The sequence below is a fragment of the Erpetoichthys calabaricus genome, chromosome 9, assembly GCF_900747795.2.
Source record: "Erpetoichthys calabaricus chromosome 9, fErpCal1.3, whole genome shotgun sequence".
NCBI lineage: Eukaryota > Metazoa > Chordata > Cladistia > Polypteriformes > Polypteridae > Erpetoichthys > Erpetoichthys calabaricus.
This window is the reverse complement of record NC_041402.2, coordinates 124,197,819-124,210,775: the sequence shown is the minus strand read 5'-3', so window position 1 is coordinate 124,210,775 and position 12,957 is coordinate 124,197,819.

Genomic DNA, 12,957 nt, shown 5'->3' with positions numbered 1-12,957 from the left:
ACTAGAGTTTGGACTTTCTAACTGTTAGACATTAGCATGTGTGGACTGACAACATTACTTCTTTCACAATGACGCTGTACACAGACACTGCACAAGGTAGTACCAAGCCTCTTGTACTCCTTTTTTACCTATGACTGGTGAACTTATATATTGTTCTACATTTGTAATACTTAGATTTGCAGTATAAATCATGTAGGTTTTTGTTGCAAGTATGGGCAGGTAAGTATTTTATTAATTGATTTACCATAAATGAGCTGATTGTAGATGCCTATCCTAAGTATTGCATAAGCAGTAATGTCTACACATCAAACAGCAATAGAACTGGTTCTGTCTGAAGGGAAAAACACCTGTTGTTGTCTTCAGATTAAGCACCTCCTGGACTGGTCAAATAAAGACTATTAAATAATGGTCTTCTGAAAACAGTCTCAAGCAAACCAATTCTTTCTTAAAAGATAAGCCAATGCTCAGTTTAGCCTTTGAACTTTCTCAGGTATAAGAACTGTTTGTCTCACCACACACCTGTCAAACCCTGTTTATTGTTTTCTGACATCAAAGCCATGTTTATAACGTCAGCGGCACATTCTCAGGATTCAGGGAGTTACAGTGCATCCGGAAAGTATTCTCAGCGCATCACTTTTTCCACATTTTGTTACATTACAGCCAAATTCCAAAATGGATTAAATTCATTTTTTTCCTCAGAATTCTGCACACAACACCCCATAATGACAATGTGAAAAAAAGTTTACCTGAGATTTTTGCAAATTTATTAAAAATAAAAAAAACTGAGAAATCACATGTACATAAGTATTCACAGCCTTTGCTCAATACTTAGTCGATGCACCTTTGGCAGCAATTACAGCCTCAAGTCTTTTTGAATATGATGCCACAAGCTTGGCACACCTATCCTTGGCCAGTTTCGCCCATTCCTTTTTGCAGCACCTCTCAAGCTCCATCAGGTTGGATGAGAAGCGTCGGTGCACAGCCATTTTAAGATCTTTCCAGAGATGTTCAATCGGATTCAAGTCTGGGCTCTGGCTGGGCCACTCAAGGACATTCACAGAGTTGTCCTGAAGCCATGCCTTTGATATCTTGGCTGTATGCTTAGGGTCGTTGTCCTGCTGAAAGATGAACCGTCGCTCCAGTCTGAGGTCAAGAGCGCTATGGAGCAGGTTTTCATCCAGGATGCCTCTGTACATTGCTGCAGTCATCTTTCCCTTTATCCTGACTAGTCTCCCAGTTCCTGCCGCTGAAAAACATCCCCACAGCATGATGCCTCCACCACCATGCTTCACTGTAGGGATGGTGCCAGGTTTCCTCCAAACGTGATGCCTGGCATTCACTCCATAGAGTTCAATCTTTGTCTCATCAGACCAGAGAATTTTCTTTCTCATGGTCGGAGAGTCCTTCAGGTGCCTTTAGGCAAACTCCAGCCGGGCTGCCATGTGCCTTTTACTAAGGAGTGGCTTCCGTCTGGCCACTCTACCATACAGGCCTGATTGGTGGATTGCTGCAGAGATGGTTGTCCTTCTGGAAGGTTCTCCTCTCTCCACAGAGGACCTTTGGAGCTCTGACAGAGTGACCATTGGGTTCTTGGTCACCTCCCTGACTAAGGCCCTTCTCCCCCGATCGCTCAGTTTAGATGGCCGACCAGCTCTAGGAAGAGCCCTGCTGGTTTCGAACTTCTTCCACTTACAGATGATGGAGGCCACTGTGTTCACTGGGACCTTCAAAGCAGCAGAAGTTTTTCTGTAACCTTCCCCAGATTTGTGCCTCGAGTCAATCCTGTCTTGGAGGTCTACAGACAATTCCTTTGACTTCATGCTTGGTTTGTGCTCTGACATGAACTGTCAACTGTGGGACCTTATATAGACAGGTGTGTGCCTTTCCAAATCATGTCTAACCAACTGAATTTACCACAGGTGGACTCCAATTAAGCTGCAGAAACATCTCAAGGATGATCAGGGGCAACAGGATGCACCTGAGTTCAATTTTGAGCTTCATGGCAAAGGCTGTGAATACTTATGTACATGTGCTTTCTCAATTTTTTTATTTTTAATAAATTTGCAAAAATCTCAAGTAAACTTTTTTCAAATTGTCATTATGGGGTGTTGTGTGTAGAATTCTGAGGAAAAAAAATGAATTTAATCCATTTTGGAATAAGGCTGTAACATAACAATATATGGAAAAAGTGATGCGCTGTGAATACTTTCCGGATGCACTGTATGTCTCATTCCATCTAATAACTATTGATCTGCAAGGGTTTAATGGTTGAATAACATCCTTGGGCTATAAAACAGAGAATAAGGAGTCTGGACCCAATGGCCAGTTTAATTAGAGCACATGTGTTTTGTTCATAGCCATTATCCAACGCTTATTTTTAATTATATTATTTTGGTTACTGTATATAACTTTGAATTTGCTGGTTAATAAATTCTTAATTTTAGTAAAGCATGTCTGATCTTTGACCTGCAAGTATTAATGTTGAAAAGGTTTAACCCTTTTTCCCAGTGTGCACATGCTGGAAACTCGGCCTGTGAGGTTCACATTCTGCTTATCTGTAGTTTGTATTTTTTCAACAGTTGGACTTTGAATTAAATATAACACACATTAAGTTAAGCTGCCTTGCAGTTTTATTCTGGAACACATGCTAAGGAATAGCACTTAGCCTTTCAGGTTTCATATAAGCTATAATTCTTATAACACAAGCTACTTAGTCCTTTAAGTTTCATTATAAAGAACATGCTAGATAAATAGTGCATAACCTCTGAGGTTATACATAAAAGATAACTATTAGCCTTAGTTGTATATAACCAGAAGCTTTGCAAAGGATAGGATGTCAATGCTAACTCAAGTATTACAGTAACTTATAATCAATTCATTACAGCCAAGACCACAACAAATAAATAAAAAACAAAAGTATCAGCCCTTACAATATCTGGTGTCATAGTGATACACAGACTCTTCTTGATTAGTTAAACAGATGCATTGGGAGTATGTAATTGGACTGAAAATAAAAAAGCAAACATTTTCTGCCAGTTACTAGGTTTCTTAAATGAAAAATAATCTTAGAGATACCTCATCTTCTTTAAGAGTACATCATCTACAGATGTCCATACAACTCAACACTTCCTGTTCCTCCTTCGTTATTTTCTAATCATCTTAGAAAAATATATTTTTAACAAAATAGCTTGGGTCCCTTTGCTCACAAGTCTTATATGTTTTTCCCAGCCATGTGATTTTATAAGAGCAGCCATTCTGGGTTCTACTACAGCAGCTTAGAAGGTGAAACAAGTATATGTAATGTGAAGTGTTTACATTTTATAGGATTCAGGATACTCAAACAAAACCATGTAAACAAAAAAGTGGCTCCAAAAGATATGTTAGCATAAAGATAAAATACAAGAGATGTACAATAATTGGAAGAACTTAAAGTAGCAAAAAAAAAAAAACCAAGAAATCAAATCTGTTGACCCTGTATTCTCTTACTAGTAGGTATTGTCCCCTGTCTACCAGGTGGGTTGCGTAATGTGCATTCTTCCTCAGTATATATACACATTATCATCCTTTTTATTTGCCTCTCAATTTCTTCCATCTCTGTCTTTTCATGGCATTGAAGCTAAAATTCAGTGGCCTTTCAATTTTATATATCTTGAATATTCTGCACAAAGTTGAAAAACACCTTGGTTCTTCACAGTACTCTCATACTTTAATCTTTAATAATTCAGCTTTATCCATCAATGGCAAACCTATTACATTTTCTGCTTCGGCATCACAGATCTCTGGGAAATTCTAACAACGTAGGACTTTGTATCTTCCAATTGAAAAGGTTCAGTTTCTCTACATCTAATAACGCTAACCTTTACAAATACCATACATTTACACTGGCTGTTACAGACTCAAATCAAAAGTATGTTTTTATTGTATAACAGTAACAATATGAGCAGCTCACTACTCAAAACGTTTATTTTGTGACACAGCAAGGCTCAAACCCACGGCCTCTTGATTATGAGTCAGCAGTTCTTACCGCTGTACTACCAAAGCAGTCATAACAATGGAGTACACTAACCCGATTTCTTTTTCTTCGGTTATAGTCTTGAATAAAAGCGCACTTGTTTTGTTATACTTGTACCTTTTGTGAAAGTGCTTATTTGATATTTGGATTTCAGTTTTCACATATTATACTCTTCATGTGAAAATTTTGTTGTTAGTACTAAAACGTGAAAAAAGTTTTGTCTTTTAGGTATGTTTTCAACATTTCTGTCATGCTATACTTATATAGATCTTTATAGACACGGAACACACATGAAATGCATGTGTTCCAAATAACGATATATTATTTACTCTATACAGCTCCCGGTACCTCAGTCCCAGATAAACAAGGCTTGAGCTGGGAGTGTGATTTTTGCCATTTCTGTGGCGGTGGGAGGATGGGACAGCAGGCTGCTTGTTGCTTGTGCTTGTCGACAAAAAAGACACTGATGGAGAGGTGAGAACCGAGTTTTTTCGTAGTGTTAAACTGACATTTCTGTCAGGTTAATGTCCCTGATATATTTTTATATATGTTCTGAGAATGTCTGTTGGTTTCTTCATTTTAGCCTTATGTTTCTATTTTTCTGACACCTGCCCTTTCTATCAAAGTCTCATTTCATCTACTAATCTACATATTGTTGGTCCTCCTCTCTATTATTCTCTCTCCACCCCAGAGAGACTTAGTATTTCTATGTAAAATTGCTGCCAAATCCATTCTTGCTGCTCGCTAGATTGTCTCATCCACCTTCTTTTTCCCCTTGGAAATCATCTCTACTCAGTCCTACTCTTCTCAGACTCTTAGTGGTAAGGATTAGTGGGTATTTTGGCACTAAATTTGTTAAAAAGTAGCTTATGGTGCAGTTAATCAATCCATGTGTGGGTGTGTCCTGTGATCCTTTTTATAACTCTCCTTTTTAAACTTTTCATTCTCAAAACTAACTGTTTAGACACCCACACAAATGAATGCAGGCATTTTTGGCGCATATATTTTCTGTCTCCTCTGTTCAAGGCTGTCATGAGTATGGTGGGATGGGGGATTCTATTCTTTTTTTTTTATTAATTTTATTGTAATCATTCGGTACATATAGATCAATTTTTACAAAAAATAGGATTGAAAACAAATCAAACCCCACCCCAGAGAAGGAGAGCGTGGCCTAAGGAGTAAAACTTAAGACTTGTAAACATGCCTAAATTATTGAGTTTAATAGGGCAGAAAAAGATAAATGGAGAAGGAAAAGAAATGTGGAAATAATTATTTCTTCTTATTCTAAAATATTATTGATTAGATCCTGCCAGGTTTTGAAAAAATTCTGTACAGATCCCCTAACTGAGAATTTGATTTTTTTCCAATTTCAAATAATATAAAACGTCGGTTTCCCACTGACTTATTAGAGGAGAGTTAGGATTCTTCCAATTTAACAAAATCAGTCTGTGTGCCAAAAGTGTAGTGAATGCAATCACCGTTTGCTTGTCCTTATCCATTTCAAATCCATCTGGAAGAACACCAAACACAGCTATTAATGGGTTAGGAGGGATTGTGACACCAAGGAGATTCTATTCTTATTGATTTTTTTTTAGCTTTTCACTTATTGACAGTTTTGATTTTTGATATATATTCTTCTCTGTAAATCTTGTTTTTTTTCTTGATAAGCTTCAATAAAAAATTGGCCACTACAGGAAAATATATTCATCTTCATACTCCTTCTGCCTGTTGTGCTCTTATCCAGCTCTTCTTCTGACACCAAGTTCCCACCCTATGGCCAAAAGAGCATTTTGCACTTAACCACCTCAAAAGTCACTTCTGATCCTCTCAGCATCACTTTCAGGTAGGTCAAATGCTAATCTGTTTTTAGACCAGGATTAACAGATCAGTGGGGTATTTTCCGTACGTCGCTTAAATCATCTGAGATCAGATGCCTCATCTTGGATGAGTTAATGCTTGTGAAACTCATCCGGGATAAGTCGGTTTTTCAAACGCAGCCATGTAGCAGATTAGTCTAGCTGGATCTAATCATCCGAGATGAATGCGCGACTCCGCGCTGATTGAAAAGCCTATATATATTGAGTCTAGAAACCATGATCAGCAAGTCTTTGATAGGCTGTAACAAAATGACGAAAGAACGGACGCATTTTTTTTTCACACAAGCGGAGCAAGACCTTTCATTTGAAGGATATGAAGAATTTCAAGATTTAATATGCACAAGGGGTAACACTGCAAAAGCAGCCCAAACCAGAAAAGACGGCTGGCAAAAAGTGGCTGACAAATTAAATGTGTGTGCATTGTACTTACTGAGAGCAGAATTTCATTTCCTATGTGTCAGATTAATTATTATTTAATATGTCATAATTCCAGACCAAACGTGACCACAAGGAGAACACGGGAACAGGTTAAAGTGAAGTACAAGAATATACTTCAAACTGGTAAATATTGGTATATAATTATTTAAAGAATTGTTGACATAAAGAATCATATATAATGTAAAGAACATTAATTTTAAAGCTAATAAGAAGGCAGACAAGCAAAAAACAGGTGGAGGTCCATGCGGTCCTAGAACCTGTGTCTGACCAACGACATATTGACAAAGGTCAAATATTTGATGAAGACACTGTGTCTGATTATTCATCAGGAGGAGAGGTACATTTTCCAAATAATGTTTGATCAAACGCCACTCTGATCAGTCCCATGTGCCCCAATCACATTTGGAAACCCTGTGTAATGAGAATGTTAGGGTGATTGTGAGATTCTTTATGGAACTGTGGGTGTTTTTGCCTGTGTATTACCTACCTGCAATGGCATGAAACGCCTCTTTTGTCTGCACACGCAGGTGTCCAGGAAACACAATGAAAACCCGAAGAAAATATTTCAGAGCCAAACAGACTTTACGAATTGCCTGGCAAACTGCACTTTTCCGCATCGCCTACAGTATATAAAAATGGTGCCGCTTGCAAAAAACCTCAAAGCAATGCATACTGCCTGTGTGGTTGTGAGAGCCCAATTTCGCTGAGTTTGACTTCGAATATAAGGTCCTAATAAATTTTTGAGGTACAATATTACCCCTCGGCTAAAGCGGTATCTTTCGAAAAGAATTTCGAGAAGAATAAAGGATCTTGCTGATCGCGCAAACCCCTCTCTATATGAAATTTTCTTCTTATAATTTGCGTACCGATATCAATTGGTCACTCATTCATGAACGGCGAAGCCATGACTGAATGAATTCCATGCATGGACACTGATTAAGTGTGTGAGCTAATCCTTGTTTACATAGAACAAACCTGCTCCGAGCAGGTTTGAGGATTAGGATGTGTTGCTATGACAACACTTCCAACAAGAGCTTCGAAAAACCGCCAGATCCAGGATCACGCCAAATCGTCAACAATTACATAAGGCTAAACAAGTAATCCACGTACGAAAAATACCCCCCCAGAGCTCCATCTAGTGATACTCATCCTGCCCTTAAATGGACTGAAATTCACTATACTAATTATGCAACTGTTCGACCCGCCATTTTGGAATGCAGGGCAGGTGCTGCCATCTATCGGCAACAAAAAGAATTTTAAGTGAACTCTCTATGTTCAGGGCAGGTGCTGTGAATTCTCTATGTAATAAACTTAAGCTATAGCGTAATGAAAATTGCATAATTAGATCTGGACCACCCTATATATATACAGTAAAACAGTTACAAAATAATAAAATGTGTGTTTTGGGGGTGGGGGGATCTGGTCTGGTGCTATTCAAGCCAGTGATTGTCATCCTTTGACCTAATGCTTATGTACTGGGTCCGGGGGAGCAGCCATGGGATGCACACTATGTCACCCAGAATACATGGTAGCAGCCCTTCTGGGTTATATCAGGGCCACAGGCGTGGGACTTCAAGGCTCAGCCCTGTTGTGCTCCGTGGCCACCACCGGGAGGAGCTGCACAGCTTAATGAGCCCAGTGGGCTGGAATACAGCCACACCTGGAAGTTCAGCCTGAATTAGGTTAATTATCACCAGAAGCACTTCTGGGTGGGCTATAAGAAGACCTTGCAGCCACTACTTGAGGCTCCAGAGTCAGGAGGATGAGGAGGAGGAGGAGGATGATGATGATGACAAGGAGGACAACAAGGAGGACAAAGCTGCTGGGAGGAATGGAGGAGAAGAGAGTGATTTTTGTGTGTGTTTTGTAGGTACTTCCAGGTGGGCTATAAGAAGAGCCTGCAGCCTCTACTTGAGGCTCCATAGTCAGGAGGACGAGGAGGAGGAGGACGACGACGACAAGGAGGACAAAGCTGCTTGGAGAAGTGGAGGAAGAAGAAAGTGATTTTTGTGGGTGTTTTTCTTTGGTTGTGTGTTTTGGGACTGTGTAGGGCCTGTGGGACACGGGGAAGACATGCCCCATGGCTGAAGAACAAATAAATCTTTTATTTTCATTTTCATGTGCCTCCGGTGTCAGTCTGTGTCGGGTCAGTGCCAACCTACTGCTTTGCCACAGTACGTATAAAGTGCTCTGAGCATTGGAAAGGCACTAATAAATGCAATTATTATTTTTAATATCATATATATGAAAAAGCACTTGTTTTGTGTAACAAAGAAATCTGTAGATTTACTTTATATCTTTATATATACGAAACCCAGACTTTTTTAAAAATAATGTTTATACAGTAAAATATTTTGAGAAACAATTAATTTTTTTACAGCCCAAAATCACAAAAGAAATATCTCAATATGCTTCAACAAACCCTGTTTTTAATAACCCCACAACCTTAACTACTTAAGAAGACAAGAGAAAAAAAAACAACTTGTAGGCAATTCAGAAAGAGACCCTCTTCTAGGTAGGTTGGGCATGCAATGGGTGTCAAAAAATGGGATAAATACAATATCATTGCCAACTCAGAAATACAATACAATAGTACAAAATACTTTTTTCTTGCACAGCACTCCTCACTAAGAGCAGACCCAGAGCACCACGACAAGTCTTGCAAAATGCAAGAATAGATTATACTACTCACTAAATACAGAACAATTGCGAAGCAACGTCGAAACTAGTTAACATAAATGAAAAATAACAATATCTGTCTATTAGCTAATTCCAGAACTATTGTCAGATTTTAGTAAAGGAGTCAGACAAGCCAGACACAGTCAGAGTCTTGGACACCTTGGCTGCCTCCCCGCTATCCTGGCCAATCTAATAAAAGGTCCATTCTACCCGATGATTCCAGTGTTCCTTTATCTGAGATGACTTTCCATGGCTGGCAAACATCTTATAAGTAGAGCAGTGGCAACAAGTGCCAAAACAGGAAACCAAGAAGAGAAACAGAATAGGGGAGGATTAGTAGCAGTTTATAAAAATCATATTACTTATATTTTAGTACTAATTACTAACAATAGAGATTCAGTATCAGGTCTACTCAGGGTATGCTATACCAATGTAGTGAGTATCCAGCCTGAGTTTAAATGCTGAGATTTAAAGTGCACGTCTTATAATAGTAGACAGACCATTCCACAGCTTTGGGGCCCTGCAACTAAAAGCTCAACCTCCCACTGTTATTTTGTTAATCCTTCAGTTCATAAGCAGGCCAGCATCATGAGATCTTAATGTGCTCTCTGGTTTGTAAGTAATGATAAGTTCAGATAAGTAAGCAGGAACTTGAACATTTAAGGCTTTAAATGTTAAAAGGAGGACTTTGAAATCTGCCCAAAACTTAACTAAGAGCCAGTGTAATGATTTAAGAATTGGAGCTATATGTTTGTATTTTCTTGTTCTTGCAATATTTCTTGCAGCAGCATTTTGAATGACCTGAAAGCTGTATAAAGAACGATTTCAGCAGCCAGTGAACACCGCACTGCGGAAGTCAATCCTACTAGAACTACACGCATGAATTAATTTCTCAATATCCCTCATATTTAGAAAACACTTTGATTTTCCAACATTTTTATGATAGAAAAAATACGTTTTGGATAGTTTAGTAAGGATTGCTTTAAAAGATGCTATTGTCAAAGATAAAGGCTAAATTACGGTCTGATTCACTACAACTAATAGTGATTCCAAATTAAATAATGACAAAATACTGTTGCAATCAGCATCCTTCTCTCCAGTAATTAACATTTCTGTTTTATCTGAAATAAAATAACATTTCCTTATCCACATGTGCCTCATGAGTTACTGTCAAATGCTAAGGTATTAGACCACCTCTATGCTTTATCTTTATTTCCTTTAGTTTAAATTACTACTTACTTACATTACATTCATTAGAGGCCTAAAGAATATAAACATTGTCATGCATGTGCATCTGAGGATCACTATCCAAGCTTTTCCCACGTATGTGACACCACCCCAGACAAAAAGGGGAGTGGCTCTAAATGGTCTTGTCATTTTCTTCCTCCACAGTTTTATGAAATTTCCCAGTGAGGGTAACTGACCCCGCCCCTTCCTGTCCCAGAGCTTAAAAAGGACGACTACCTAGCAGGTGGGGTCTTTTATCATAGAGACGACCTGACAGAGGTAGCTCCAAGTCAGAGGACCCATCAGCAAAGCCAAATGTTTACTTAACTATATGGCAGTTACTTTTGTTACTTTTCTCATACCATTGAGCATTGTTTTTTTGTTTGCACATTGTCAGTAAATGGTGAGGGCTGTGTTGGCACCCCAAAATATTCCTGTCTCTTTGAACCTCCTTCTTTCACATGACCACAACATCTACAAAAACTTTCATACTTAAGCATAGATTTGTAACATTAATTTTATTTATATAGTATTAGGTATTTGGCTTCTTTAATAGCATATTTAAAATGTGTATTTTGCATTAAGCCTGTTTACTGGGAAATACATTATATAAGACAAACCTTGAACTGAATAAGAATTAAAACTGTAGCCTAGCTTGGAAAACTCACCAGAGACATCTGCTAAATGTTATTTTTTTAAAAAGGAATTAAATGGCTTCTTTTAGCACTCAAGCTTAAGAGGTTTCCTGGTATATGTTTATTATTTCAAACAGTGATCCTGTTGTGCATTGATTTTTTTCTGATGATCACAAAGATGACCTCTTTTTGTTACCTGTCATTAAAGTCTGAGAAAACAGATGTTCTATTAGTGGGTGGAAATTCTGAGCATAACAAAGAAATGCCGTTGGCTAAAAAATCAAAAGATCCAGTATTGCTAAGTCTTTTATTCATTTAGGCAGAATCTGATGCACAATATTCATTATCACATAAAACCTTACTAAATTCTTTTTTCAGCAAATTAGCACGGAAAAATTTACTTTTTTATTAATTTAAGACCCATAGAAACTAATTAATTAATTTATCTATCTACAGTATCTATAGAGCTATCCATTTTCTTACCTGATTTGTCTTCAGTGGGCTTCTGTGGAAACCTGCTAAGCAAGGAAAGACAGATTCTCTTTTTTTTAGGGATTGTCATGACGTTCTTTTAAATAAATGTTCTGGGGTAACTTTGTAAAAGGTTCTATATATATACTGTGTGTGTGTATATGTATATATATATATTAGGGCAGAGAACTGATTTAAAAAAATGAACTAATTAATCCCATAAATACAGTATGTATAATGTGTATACGCCATACACAAGTGTTTTTTAACAGATGCACCATGGAAATAACAGTGTAATGCCCCTAGGTCCTCAGGCTTCTCAGGTGGTTGAAACCTGACCGAGGAGGATGAGACTACCTGAAGAAACCGACATAAAAGCAGCTTTGTGATGCCTTAACTTTAATCACACTCAGACTAGTCTATTCCTCTATACTGTCTTCTGCTTCAGTGTTGCAACGCTGTCAGAAGAAAGGACGCACTATCTTTGATATATGCACATACTAAATCGACAGGACACACATTCAACTGGGACAACGTAAAAGTAAAATTTAAGGCCAGTACAAAAAGTGCCAGAGAGTTGGCCGAGTCTTGGCCATCAGATGAAAACGCCATCAACAGACACTTGGACATAAATCCAGCATATGCCAACTTAAGAAGGACATGTACACAATAATTAAACTATACAACCCCCCCCCCTTGATCATACTGACTTAGTCACCTCCACCCACCCCCCCCCACTGAATGTGTTGCTATATATTGCCTTTGATTCTTGTAAGTCTAAGCATTATCCTCTGATGAAGACCCCTGATAGGGGTTGAAAGCTCAGGAATAAAACTATTTTATGATACGTGATTCGTTTTTTCTCCCTTCGTGGATCTCCAACTGCAAATATATATATATATATATATAGTGACAGATAGAGGCACTGTTGACCCCTTGAACCCACAGACCAGACGTCAGACACCAGATAAAAGTCCAAATATTTATTATTATAAATAAGTGCACAAAGCACCCTCCACTCCACTATCCTCATACAATACACTATAAACAATAACCAATCCTCCACTCTCAGACGCTTAGCCACCCTGCCTCCCAACTCAGCTTGACGTCTGGGATTACCTATGGTCCTTTTATATTCCCTGACCCAGAAGTGTGTTCAATCCCTCAGTCCATGTGATTCCTTATCACTTCCGGGTCAGATAAAAATCCTCTTCTTCATCCCGGAAGCGCGTTTTCCTTTTGTCCATGTGATCTGGACACACTTCCGTGTTATAGGGCACGTAGTATTCCTTGAGCCTCCCTACAGCGTCCCTTGGTGGTCCCCATGGTATCCAGCAGGGCTGGTTATAAAAACTACAAGGTCCATGAGGCCCTGCTGGAATTCGGGGAACTTCCATGCTGCTGGGAGAGCGAGCTCCATCTGGCGGCCTGGGGGTATTAGCTGGGATGACTGGCCGGCCATATACCACTATATATATATATATATATATGTATATATACAGGTAAAATTCTGTTACAACAAACTCCCAGGGACCTAAAAAATAATTCGTTGTAATGAAAATTTTGTTGTAATGAGATTCTGTATTTGTTGCTGTAGTACTTTCTTTAACTTGCATCG